Below are 13,581 nucleotides of genomic sequence, written 5' to 3'. Positions count from 1 at the left end.
TAAAAGCATAAAAAAAGAAAGCCTAAAAAAGAAGTATTCACCGGGAGCCTCGTGTGGCAGTTATCTCGGCCAGACATCTCATCCGGAATGCCGGAGAGCGGTGTGGCCAGTTGTCTAGCAAAATTGTCGAGTCATTGCCAGCCGAGCAAATAGGTAGCCGTCTTCGAGATAAGGCATACGCATGAGCGCACTCGATTCCAGATACCGAGGTGATGCGACAGTCTCAGGGTGTGCTTCTTTTTATTGTGTTTTCTTTAGTTGTGCGTCACGACATACGTCAAGGCGCGAATTTCAAATTCTTTAAGGTGAATGCGCCACATGGTGGCGAACAGAGGAAACCAAACGAAATTTATCTAATTCGTAGGTATGGTTAGCTGACGCGAGTATCAAAACGAAAGAGAAGTAATTTGAAATAAAGTTAAGACACACTATGTTATTTTCTATTCCTTTTCACTAAAGCAAAAAAAGTTTTGCGTGTAAAAGAAGTTATACTTTGTGACTCGGCCATATGACTCGGCTTTCTTGCGTCACCCAGCGGCGAGCCAATGGCAGGCCAGACATGCGACAGACGCACGACGGAAGCGTGCGCGGCCGCACGCGCGTTAGACGTGCTGTATTTTTTTTTTTTCGCGTAAATCGCGCAAACTCTGCGACGTCTTTGTGGGTCCCTGCAGCTCTTCGGCGCGGCGCTCCTGCGGTATGTGACGACGGCAAGGTGAGGAATTTTGCTTGGCAGTGTACTCTGCCTTTCGAGCAATTGAGGCTTAGGGCACGGCTGAGACGCAGTTGGCGAAGGACAGGTCGGCCGCTGTCGCAAAGTTAGTTCGGCGTTTGCTGAATGTTAGCGGGACAAGTAATGTTTTTCTAGCGCTAAGTACCGTAAGACGCAACGGGAGTGAAAAGGACACTGGATATGAAGCGGGCACGAAGTGACGCAGAGGACCGCTCCCCTGTGTCACCTCGTGTCCGCTTCATGCCCAGTGTCCATTTCATTCCCCTTGCGTCGTACAGTACTTAGCGCGAGAAAAAGGAATACACACCAACTAGCCCAGTTCATAACTCTTGCTGGGACAAGTCTTTTTGTCGTTTTCTATGGCCCGCAACAATATCCAACTTATTTTGGGACTTCTTAGCGCATGCCGGCCGCCATGTGACGCAGTTAGCAAAAGATAGGTTGGCCGCCATGGCGCGGATAGTTTGGCTAGTACTGAATCTTACTGGGAAAAGCTTAGCGATAAGGTACTGAACCTTACTGGGGCAAAGCCGACGAGTTGTGTGGGAGTGTGCGCGCTTCAATTTGGAATATGGTCTTTGCTCTCTACATCACGTTTTCTCTTATTGCGACAGCAGTTGCATGGACATTCCAGGCGCACTTCAGTCGTCGTTGCCGTGATGTTCCGAATGAAGTCCAAGTCTGATAACATCGTGGCCGCGCGCCGCGTGCTGCGGGGGCGAGTGAATGCGTGCGAGAATGAGCCAAGGATGGCGGCTCGATTTGGCGCGTGCGAGGAAGGCGGATATAAAGCGCGCCATATTCAGTCACGCGCTAGGCACAGGGACGGGCAAGGTTGCGTTCTACCTTGGCGGCGGCTGCATAAGTCGCAGCTGAGCGCGGGCCCCATCTCGAAAGCGATCTGTAATGGGAACAGTCGAGGCCTGCTAAGGGCAGATAACTTTGCGCTCCCTGCGTTCTCGCCGCGTAGTTCGCGTTGAAGCGATAGGCGGCACGCGGGTCAATTCACTCTGCTGCAGCTGCCACTATTTCAAACGCCAGCGTTTTGACAGCCAGTGTCAGCGGACGTCGAGTGAGACGTGTTAGTGTTTGCCTGTGCGCGCGTGGTTCTATGCGTGTAAGAGTGTTTAAAAGTTTGCACGGCCGATAAAACTATCAGAATGGATGCTTCGCCTTGCGGATGAGTATTTTTTTTTTTTTTTTTTGCAATATGAACTGACGAGGTAATTGTGCGTGTCTATTCCCGTATCTCAAATTAGTGGCACCGTTCTTGATGAAATAAAATTATTTTGAAATTGGTTTGTGAAGGGGTTCTAGGAACGGAATTCCAGGAACGGTATTGTTTTCCTTGTACCTTGTAGAAGGAAAACGTTATTTGAACGAACTGCTCTGCCGATAGGAATATTGCGGCGGTTTTGCGAAGTTCAATGAAGGCGCTTTCATCTCGTTCCGGCAGCTAGTCGAGAAACGACGAAGCAGTTCCCTTTCCTAAAGATGACGATAGTACGTACCACAAAATACAGATAAGGCCTCTCTGCCGGTCGTTCTGCTGGTCATCACAGTCACGCGCATGCTATAGAATCAAAGGTGGCAAGAGGCTGTTTCGCTCTCTCTGTCGCGATTTCTTTATCAAAACGGCAAATTGCGTGAATTGATAGGCTAGCACCGTCCAAATCGACGTTTTTGTCGTCATTCTGTCGCACTGTTTGATTTCTTCGTTTGGACGTTACCTTCGCCGCAGTAGAAGGCGCTGTAGCCTGCGCTGTTATCGCGGCTTGCCTTGACATTGGCTGCCATTTTGCTATGTGTTCGTGCGTGTAGTTACGTGCAAGAGTGCCCACCTGTTTTCATGAATAGCATAAGCCTTTTCGCTGAGGCCGCAACTAGCGCCGCTTCTTCTAAAGGACCACAGAATGACTGAAAGGATGCTGGCTCCCCATTTATGTAGGACATTCCGGTGGCTCGTGGTTCGAACAAAGCAGGGATGAACAGCCGGGTCAAGCTGCGTTTTCCAGCAGACGAGGTGAGACCACTTCATGCAACTGTATTGACGTAATTACGCACAGTCGACATTCAGCGTAGCAGCTATGCAAAGTGTCTTCCGCTCATTTCTGCACGAAAACGATTTTTTCCGGCTCGAGAAGTACGCGTGCCAATCGTTAGACCAGTGAACTACAGCCGACAGTTCAGTGCAGCGCGCCAATGAATTTAATGAAAAAAAACCTGTTCGTTCCACATTCCGAAACGTAAATCAATACGTGAAAAAAGCGCGTTCAGTTGCTATTGCAGGCAGCTTTACGTTTGCCGGCATTTTGCCGTGGTTTTGCAGGTTTCTGTCGTGGCCCCGTCGGCAGAAAACATGCCGAGTCAGGGATACGCCAAGAAAGAAAGATTATGCAGATTCAAGGCACATGTTTGAATGTATTTGAAGCGAACCCTTATATTTGTCTTGTCGACTCGTGGCGTTGCGTACAGTTAATTTGATCCTATGCAATGAGTAAATCGATGCTATATTTATGCAGAACATTTGCCTCGTACGATTTTTAGTCTTGCACTACACCGTTGGGAAGCTATTCCGAGACGCGAACAGCAATTGACATGGATGCACTTTGTGAGACGTTTTCCTAGCAATGTCACGAGGACGATGTGTGATGCATGACAAGGGAAGAATGCTGTTTACAAGTAGTGCTCAGAGTTCTGGGAGACATTTGCAATGACGCTTCGTTGTTGCCTCGAAACATGGCTATTATGGGCGTATTCGAGACAGTTGTAATCTTGCAAGAAAGCGCGGTTCAGCAGCTCTGCCTAGAGACGGTCATGTGCATAAACCCTTGCAATTTTTAAAATATCGCGTGACCGGAAAGCCGATCAGCGCCGTACCACGAGGCGTATCGGCGAAATGATCAAGTGTATGCGCATGACTGATAAGCAAAGCCGAGTGAAAGTCTCCTCGGCTAGCTGTTCTAGTAGGCTCAATCAACCCTTGTGCTTTCTGCTGCATTATCTGTTGCTTTTTTTGTGAACGCCTAACACAATCACGTGGAGAGTGGGAGCATCGAGGAAGACGAGACATGCCCACAGATGTTGTTTTTGGACTAGATACGAAATGGAACTGTATCGCGCCATCTGGCACAGTAAAGAGCTGTTGTGATCGCAGCATCGGACAATACATAACGCATATATATACAGCCTGTCTCAGCAGTAACTTTCGCGCTGGGTTTAAAATGCCTCCACGAGTGCCAAAAGAAATCTGAGAGGCTGCGGTATGTATGTCGCTGCACAGTGCATCCCAGGGAGATTGCAAGCACAGTAGATATAACGCAACCCACTGTTAATCGTGCAGGCGTTCAGAGATACAGGTGCATTGGTGATGCTGCAAGAAATCTGTCCATCATACTACTGAACAAGAGGACGCTGCCTAGGCTGCCGTTGCTGATGCTAGTCCTTCCACGACAGCTGGTCAGGTCAGAGATTCGGTCGGCTTCGACGTCACCGCAGAGATGGTTCGACAACGGCCTCTTCGAAGTATGTTTCAGGAACCGAAGTGCTGCCAAGAAATCGCAGTTTCCGATGAGGCGAGGGCAGACAGGTCCGCGTTCGCTCCAGCCCATCTTCACTGGATTGCAGATGACTGACGAAACTTTGCTTTCCTTGACTAGTCCACGTTTTGTACCCAGTGCAGCCAAAAACAGGTCAGTCGACCAGACCTCGGGAGGTGCATATTATTTCGGAGTTTTATTAAGTTTAATTCCGCCCGTTTCCATGCATCCTGCTTACTGTAATTGTATAGTGATCCGTCTTTACGACATCATGCCCACAGACACATGCGTCGAAAAGCGCTGTAATTTTGCATCTAAGTAATCGATAATATTCAGGACCCCCTCCACTTCCCTTTAATTTACTTAAGGACCCCTCACTGAGTGGATTACATAAGGGGTGGGGTTCACAAATGTTTATTCTAATTGGTGGCCACATGAGTTCAATGAATAATATTAATATTAAGTTTATCCGCAAACGTCAATGAACAGGTGGTTTCGGCTATGTGACGGGCCAGGCCTTTCCAGTCGGTTGATGATCGGCAGAAGATGCAGAGAAGGTAGTAGTCTACGTTCAGCAAATCAGGGCCAGTGGGCGAGAGAGTGTCAACGTTTGGGGAATAACCAAGGATGGCCTTCAATCTCTACGCAGGACTCAAGGACGAATGTGCATTGAGGCCTGTATAGAAATCAAGGCCTGCTTCCCTGTGTTCTAGGTGGTCATTTTCCAGCCGGACACTGCTGGCATCGGCAAGACTTGTCACCCGCCCACACGTCGCGCTCTCTGCGAGTGAAACTGCAAGATCTCGGCGTCATGACACTGTAGGTTGGCGGCCGTTAGCAGCACATACGAATACTATTCAAAACATTTGGGGCATAAGGAAACTCAACCTGTCAAGGATGTAGGCCCATCACGCAAGTTGTGACGAATTGTGGGCTGCGAATGAACAGTGGGAGGCCCTGAAAACGGAACCCCGACACCGTTCCAGCACTCTACGACTCGCTGCCGCGTCGTGTTGCCGAGCTCGTCTACTCTGCCGGTGACCTTTCTTCGTATTGACAGATCATACAAATGCACGGAATGAAGCATTCTCTCCATTTTTTAAGTTGAATAAACAGCAAAATAAAGTTGTTTGTCCTGACTCCAACGTGTCTCCATTAATGTCATCGTGGCCGCAGGCATGCGAAGACATTGGATAAAGCAAAATCCTAATATACGCGAGTCCGCAAATGAATTGAGGTGTCCCAATACGTGCATATTTTCTTCTCCGCGAAAGCATGCATAATTAAAATGAAAACCGTGCAAATTGACAAGCCTTTAAAACAGATTAGAGGCAAGCACGCCTAGCTGTGGGCGTGCGTCGTTGCTGTGTTGGGTCGCTGCTCCTCGTTGCTTTAAGCAATTACTTGTTCAAGGCGTTCATAAGAACTTAAAAATAAAAGGAATCGATAACGCAGCAGAAAGCACGGGAAGATTTCGTCTAGCAGATTAGCGCAGTCGAGGAAACTTCCAGTGTACTGCGCTTTGCACGCACGCGCATATACTCTCACATTTCGCTGATGCACTCCTTAGCACGGCGCTGATTGGCGCTCCCGCGATGTTCGAAAATTGCAAGGGTGTACTCTGTGCTTACGTTGGTATCTTTGAAAAGTAATCTTATCAGCTGGGTAAATACCAGTATCTTCAACGTTCGTCGATGCACTATGTTAAAATTTAGAACAATCGTGTTTACGTGGCCCATGCTGCCTCCTCGGCGAGACCAGTGTTATCGCATAAAATTTGTGGGCAATGTGGAGATTCCGTCTTACGTTCACTTTTTGTGCCTTTCGGGCACTGTTTTTAATTCTCTTGACTACATTCTCTCTGAATTACTTGTGGACCCCAGGGAACTGTTACATTCTGTTAGCAACCTGTAATACTATACTAACGACAATAATAATCAGTTAAATGCCTAGCGTTACATGATTACGGAACAATGATGGCATGACGAGGTGATGGCTGTGTCGTCGGTGGCATGACTTAAGGGCTGCGGCAGGAAAAATTTACAGCGCGCGCTGTCCAAGTTTTATGCATGCAGTTTTTAGCTTTATTTGCCTCTTTGGCCCGTTTACCTCGATTATAGATGGTCAGTGGACTGTAGTCGATGGTCGGACTGATCAAGAAAGTCTCGTTAGTTCGTTAGGTCACTTAGGTTCGTTGGTTCGCTCAGGTTATAAGTTTACATTGGCGATCATCGTAGATAGTTTCTGAACAGTTTATTTTTCCCACAACACTGAAGTAGTCATGCCACCGACGTCATTGTCATCACATTCTCGTCATGTCGCCGTCGTTTTATAATCCTGTGGTTGTCAAGCTCAGAATGTCAGTGTCGTCGTCGAAACGTTTCACTGTCCCTATGCCATCGCTGTCGTTATTGTGATGCCTTCGTCGCACGACTGTGGTGGCTTTGTCAACGCCGCCATGTTGGCTTCATAGCCGAGTTTCGTCGCGATTGTCACTGGCACTGCCGCCGTGTTGCCGTCTTGCCATAGTCGCCATCGTAACATTGTCGCAATGTCAACGCCACAGCTGTTGTATTGGCTATTGGCACCCTCGTAGTTATTGTTGTATATACTTGAACGCCGTTGTCATCCCTAGCATTGTCTGGCGTTCGTTGCGACCTCGACTTTTCATTCTCTCTCTCTGTCTCTCACACACACGCACACGCACGCGCGCACACACACGCACACACACACACACACACACACACCTTACGAGAAGAGGAATTATCTTGGAACACGGCACGAAGGTTCCTTTTAGGTAGCGAGATAGGTAGATAGGTAGGCATACAGACCGACATAGCGGAGGATAACGTAACCACCACCTAAACACCTTAAACAGTGTAGTAGGAGCAGCTTTAATATGTGCTTTCCACAGGTTGCGTATTTGTTCAGATGTGTATACTTTATACCAAAGCTTTATTTGTCTAACCTCATGTGTTTACGTGGCTGCTGCTGGTTGGTCGTTCGGCAACTAGGAGTGTGTGTGCGCGTGTGAAGATATATATATATATATATATATATATATATATCGATAGAGCGTAGAATCACAGCATCCGGCACACAAATGGTTTAAATAGAAGCACGTAGGAAAATAACAGGACGTTATTGACGTTTTGGACGGGGCCTCGCCTTCATGAATACGTCATATATATGCATGCGCGAGTGTCACACGTGCTTCGCGTGGCAGTGCCAGCAAATGGCATATACATAACCCCAGTATACGAACCGGCAATGTAGTGCCAATGTGCACTTCTGTTCAATGTAATAAAGAGTAAATTCCTACGTAATATCTTAGCATATAATATCTGGATATTAGTATCTCTGAAGCACACATACGTGTTGATGAATTAGCAAATTTCAACAAATTGATTCTTTAGTGCACTTGATTTTCTTTGAAATAGCTATTCGGCACGTTCAAATACGTGTGCGACTGGGACACGAGAGATACACAATCCCAAATGTTATAAACATGTCATACTTCTCTGTGCATACAACTGTCATCACCAATTTTGCATCGACAAGCATCGAAAGATAGGGAGGTTAGCCAGTAAAAGTACCGGCTGGCTACCCTGTGTTGTGGAAAGGCGTAAAGGGAGTAAAGTGCGATCGAAGTAATAAAGATACAGAAAGATTAGGAGCGAAAACAACGAGGCGATCAGTTATGTGCGCCCTAGTGGCATATTACATCCGTAACTTCCCTTCCTCCGGGCTAGCTAATTAGGAACTTCACACAGCTCACGGTATGTTTGCCTGTCTGCTGGTCTGTTAATCCTTATCTGATCTGTTTTACGCCAGCTTAGGGCACGGGGCAGTCCAAGGTGCGGTGCGTAGAGGATGGGATTGCTCTGCTTAGGGAACAGGGTTCGTTATCAGCCTGCAGACCGACTTGTGTCACTGAGTTTTAACGGTACGCGCCGCTCCTAAATGAACTTGTTTGATGTTATCTTGAGTCAGTGTGCATATTCCTTTAGGTATGCGCCGCTTCTTTAATGTTTTTTTTACGTCAACTAGGGCGACTGGGGTGCTCAAGTTGCCTGGTGTCTTGGTTCCCGCCCTGCAGACCTGGTGACGAGCAGTTCTTGCCTACTTGTGTATTGCTGCCCATACAGCAGACTTAGAGGCCAACTCTTCTATCAGCCTGGTGTCTTGCCGTCAGCCTTGTGCCACCCGTTCTTGCGAAGTGGTATCTTGCTGTCAATTCTACGGGCCTAATGGCCAGCTGTTGTAAAGACCTGGTATCTCTCGATCCACCCTACCGGCTTAGTGATCAGCTGTTCTAGCGGCCTGATCTACCGCTTATCATAAGAATGCACGTGCGTTCAGGATTCACATGGGGCAAAAGTCTGTTTATTTCTATCATAATTTCTTTACAAAAACGGCAAGTTGGACGAGTTGGTAGGTCAACATACTCGAATGCCTCCGTAGTGAGCATTGAGTGCTCGTTAGAAAACCCCCAGGTGGTCGAAATTAAACCGGAGCCTGACACTACGCCGTGCCTCATAATTATATCTTGGATTTTGCACGTAAATTGGAATTGGAATTTTGGGCTTGGTTCAGGCGGCTCGGGAACTCGTAGCCGAGTCAACTTTCGTGTCCCAGTTGATGAGGTGAGCACAATGCTTGCAACTACTTTGACGTAATTACGCTCAATCAACCTTTTGTGTAGCCACTATATGCGAAGTTCTATTACGCTGCTTTGTGCTGTAAGCGTTTTATTTTTGGTGCCTGTGAAGTACGTGTATCAATGGATAGTCAAATGCACTACAGCTTCTTGTTCAGTGCAGCACGTCGCTTAATTTGATGTTGACGCGTAGAAGAAGTAACCTGTTCCTTCCGTATTACGAAACGCTATTCCAAACTGATAGTGCATTCAAGGAGTACTGTGGGCAGCTATACATCTGCCGAGCTTTCGCCTTCTTACTGATTGCTTTCGTGGCACCATCGGTGGGAAAAAATTTCGAATCCGTAATACGCCGAAAAACGTGAGTCATCCAAAACAATAATAATAATAATCTTCAAGACTCATATTGAAATCTGTTTGAAGCAACGCTTTCTTCATTAAACGCTATACAACTAACGGCGACGTTGAATTTTATTCATACAATGAGTAAATTCGTGCAATATTTATGCATAGGCTTCATCTCGTACGATATGTATATTGTTGCGTCGCAGCGCTCGCAAGCTATTCCGAAATGCAAACACCAAACCAGATGGGTGCACAGTGTTATTGTCCGTGTATCGATGCGACGAGGACAAGTGTGATGTGCGTTGCTTTTCGAGTAGAACGGTAACGACAGGGGTATGCAGTGAAAAGTACGACACATTCGTATTCATATGTACTCGGGTCGTATTAGAGACACTCGTAATCCTGAGATAGCGTGGTTTTGCTTGCGAAGGTGGTCCCAGAGGACCATGTATCCTCTGCTGTATAAGCTACGTCCTCAGGCCTCTGAATATCTGAAAAGCGATCGTATCATTATGGGAAGGAAGAGATTCTTCGCCGTAGGTCAAAGCAATAGAAAAAAATTTAGAACGATCGAGGTTACGTGGCCATTTCTTTCTTTTCTATTCATTTCTTTGTGGACAAATTTTGAAACAATTGTGTTCAATACTGACTTTCTGTCCTGTGTTCACGTCTGTTTGTAGCTTCCGGAAACTCTATTTTCACTTCTTTGTCGTTTCATACTCAGTTATTTTCTTACAATCTGTTAACAACCTATAATAATATAACAATAGTAATATTAGTAAAATACGATTACCACTACTAATAGGCGTCAGCGACATTCTGAGGACGACAACAAGATTGCCACACAACGACGATGACATGATGACGGGGTGATGACTATGTCGTCGGTGGCATAACTAAACATCTGTGGGAGGAGAAAATGGCCACTTTGGGTTGGGCATGAATAGCGCATGCGTCGTCATTGAGGATGATGCTTAACAGTGGTAGGGGGCGACAACGGCCTTGTGCACTATAGAACGTCTGGTTGCAACTTTTATACGAATAGCTTTCCTTCCCTTTCGACCGTTTTCGTCGTTGTTCGGTGGTCGATGATTGGTTTTCGGATTCGGCAAAGAAAACGTTCGTTCTTAGTTCGTTCGTTCGTTTTTTTCAATCATTCATTCAGTCGATGGTTCGTTCGTTAGTTCGCTCCTGCAGTCTTTCGTTCGTTCATTCGTTCACTCTTTTGTTAGTTTGCTCCTTCAGTCATTCGTTACGTTCTTAGTTTGGGCTATTTACACGCTGATAATCGTCGCCGATGATTTCTGCATTTTCTCCCTGCTATTGCAGTTAAGCACTTCAGCGACCGACGTCACAGTCACAATCACATCGTCATCATGTCGTCGTGACTTTGTAATTGGCTGTCATGCTCAGCATGTTGGTGTCATCGTCATCTTTGTCATTGTCGTCATGCCGTCATCGTCATCGTGTCATCGTTTTCGTATCTCATTGTGTAGCCTTTACGGTGCTGTATTCTTTAAGCCCCTGAAGTAGTTGTCATCGCCGTCATGTTGACGTCATAGTCAAGCTTTGTCGCTATCGTCATGACCGAGTGGGCCGCGCGGTTGTTTTGCAGTGTTCGTCCTTGTGGCATCATCGCAGTGTTTGTGCTGTCGCTGTCACCACGGCGTTGCCGTCATTTTTGTCCGGCTTCAACGCCGTTTTCATTCCTGAGGTTGTGTGGACGTCGTCGTACCATTACCTTCGTATTCTCTCTCTCTCGCACACAGGCCAGATGCGCGCACACTCATGTGCACACACACTCGCACACTGTTATTAATTAGGTTTCGAGAGAACTAGGCAGGCAGGCAGGCAGGCGGCAACCCGCCGAGCAGATAACCTTAAGTACTTAAACAGTGTAATAGGAGCAGCTTTGATATTCACATTTCTAAGCTTTCGGAATTATTTAGATATGCATGTTAAAGCGAACCTTCCACTGCCCACTCGCCCGGGTTTAACGTGGCTGCTGCTGCTGAGTCGGTCGGTAGGGCGGACATATTTGTGGATATATGTAAAGAAAACTAATATCGAGTGATCATTTTTATATTTTACAGAACTTTTTAAGCATCGTCCGCGGCAGATGGTGAAACCCATGCCATCCTCAAGATTGGTTCCTAGTGGATATGCCTTGCAACCTAATCACAACATGTGCCATAAACTGATCTTCGTGAACTTTCGCCGATTAGTTGATTGTATGTTGGTTCTTTGTGAAATTATTGTCAGCTTCTTGAAATACTTCAGATGGCGGAATAAAGTTACGCTATCTACCACAAGAGTTTTTTAGAAATTCTGTAAAACGTACGAATGATCACCCCGTATGTGTGTCGAGTGCAGGCACCATCAAACAGGCTTATATAACCTCTGTATGCTGACCAATAAGGTAGTAGTAAGATCATCATCATCATCAGCCTAGTTACGCCCACTGCAGGGCAAAGGCCTCTCCCATACTTCTCCAACTACCCCGGTCATGTACTAATTGTGGCCATGTTGTCCCTGCAAACGTCTTAATGTCATCCGCCCACCTAACTTTCTGCCGCCCCCTGCTACGCTTCCCTTCCCTTGGAATCCAGTCCGTAACCCTTAATGACCATCGGTTATCTTCCCTCCTCCTTACATGTCCGGCCCATGCCCATTTCTTTTTCTTGATTTCAACTAAGATGTCGTTTACCCGCGTTTGTTGCCTCACCCAATCTGCTCTTTTCTTATCCATTAACGTTACACCCATAATTCTTCTTTCCATAGCTCGTTGCGTCGTCCTCAATTTCAGCAGAACCCTTTTCGTAAGCCTCCAGGTTTCTGCCCCATATGTGAGTACTGGTAACACACAGCTGTTATACACTTTCCTTTTGAGGGATAGTGGCAACCTGCTGTTCATGATTTGAGAATGCCTGCCAAACGCACCCCAGCCGATTCTTATTCTTCTGGTTATTTCAGTCTCATGATCCGGATCCGTGGTCACTACCTGCCCTAAGTAGATGTATTCCCTTACCACTTCCAGTGCTTCGCTACCTATCGTAAACTGCTGTTCTCTTCCGAGACTGTTAAACATTACTTTAGTTTTCTGCAGATTAATTTTCAGACCCACCCTTCTGCTTTGCCTCTCCAGGTCAGTGAGCATGTATTGCAATTGGTCTCCTGAGTTACTAAGCAAGGCAATATCATCAGCGAATCGCAAGTTGCTAAGGTATTCTCCATCAACTTTTATCCCCAATTCTTCCCACTCCAGGCCTCTGAATATCTCCTGTAAACATGGTGTGAATAGCATTGGAGAGATCGTATCTCCCTGTCTGACACCTTTCTTTATAGGGATTTTGTTGCTTTCTTTGTGGAGGACTACGGTGTGCTGTGGAGCCGCTATAGATATCTTCCAGTATTTTTACCTATGGCTCATCTACACCCTGATTCCGTAATGCCTCCATGACTGCTGAGGTTTCGACTGAATCAAACGCTTTCTCGTAATCAATGAAAGCTATATATAAGGGTTGGTTATATTCTGCACATTTCTCTATCACCTGATTGATAGTGTGAATATGGTCTATTGTTGAGTAGCCTTTACGGAATCCTGCCTGGTCCTTTGCTTGACAGAAGTCTAAGGTGTTCCTGATGCTATTTGCGATGACCTTAGTAAATACTTTGTAGGCAACGGACAGTAAGCTGATCGGTCTATAATTTTTCAAGTCTTTGGCGTCACCTTTCTTATGGATTAGGATTATGTTAGCGTTCTTCCAAGATTCCGGTACGCTCGAGGTTATGAGGCATTGCGTATACAGGGTGGCCAGTTTCTCTTGAACAATCTGGCCACCATCCTTCAACAAATCTGCTGTTACCTGATCCTCCCCAGCAGCCTTCCCCCTTTGCATAGCTCCTAAGGCTTTCTTTACTTCTTCTGGCGTTACCTGTGGGATTTCGAATTCCTCTAGGCTATTCTCTCTTCCACTATCATCGTGGGTGCCACTGGTACTGTATAAATCTCTATAGAACTCCTCAGCCACTTGAACTATCTCATCCATATTAGTAACGATATTGCCGGCTTTGTGTCTTAACGCACACATCTGATTCTTGCCTATTCCTAGTTTCTTCTTCACTGTTTTTAGGCTTCCTCCGTTCCTGAGAGCCTGTTCAATTCTATCCATATTATAGTTCCTGATGTCCGCTGTCTTACGCTTGTTGATTAACTTAGAAAGTTCTGCCAGTTCTATTCTAGCTGTAGGGTTAGAGGCTTTCATACATTGACGTTTCTTGATCAGATCTTTCGTCTCCTGCGA

At 46.4% G+C, this 13,581-nt stretch overlaps 1 long non-coding RNA gene across 1 annotated transcript; it reads left to right on the top strand.

Annotated features, from left to right (window-relative positions):
- The first annotated feature begins 309 nt into the window (after nucleotides 1–309).
- Nucleotides 310–5,412, top strand: LOC126517422 (uncharacterized). The gene is made up of 3 exons (XR_007596197.3): nucleotides 310–715; nucleotides 2,682–2,756; nucleotides 4,922–5,412. It is a non-coding gene; the product is annotated as an uncharacterized lncRNA (long non-coding RNA).
- Nucleotides 5,413–13,581: the final 8,169 nt, after the last annotated feature.

This window comes from Dermacentor andersoni, chromosome 11 (assembly GCF_023375885.2).
Source record: "Dermacentor andersoni chromosome 11, qqDerAnde1_hic_scaffold, whole genome shotgun sequence".
Lineage (NCBI taxonomy): Eukaryota > Metazoa > Arthropoda > Arachnida > Ixodida > Ixodidae > Dermacentor > Dermacentor andersoni.
This window is presented reverse-complemented; position numbering and strand designations above follow the sequence as displayed.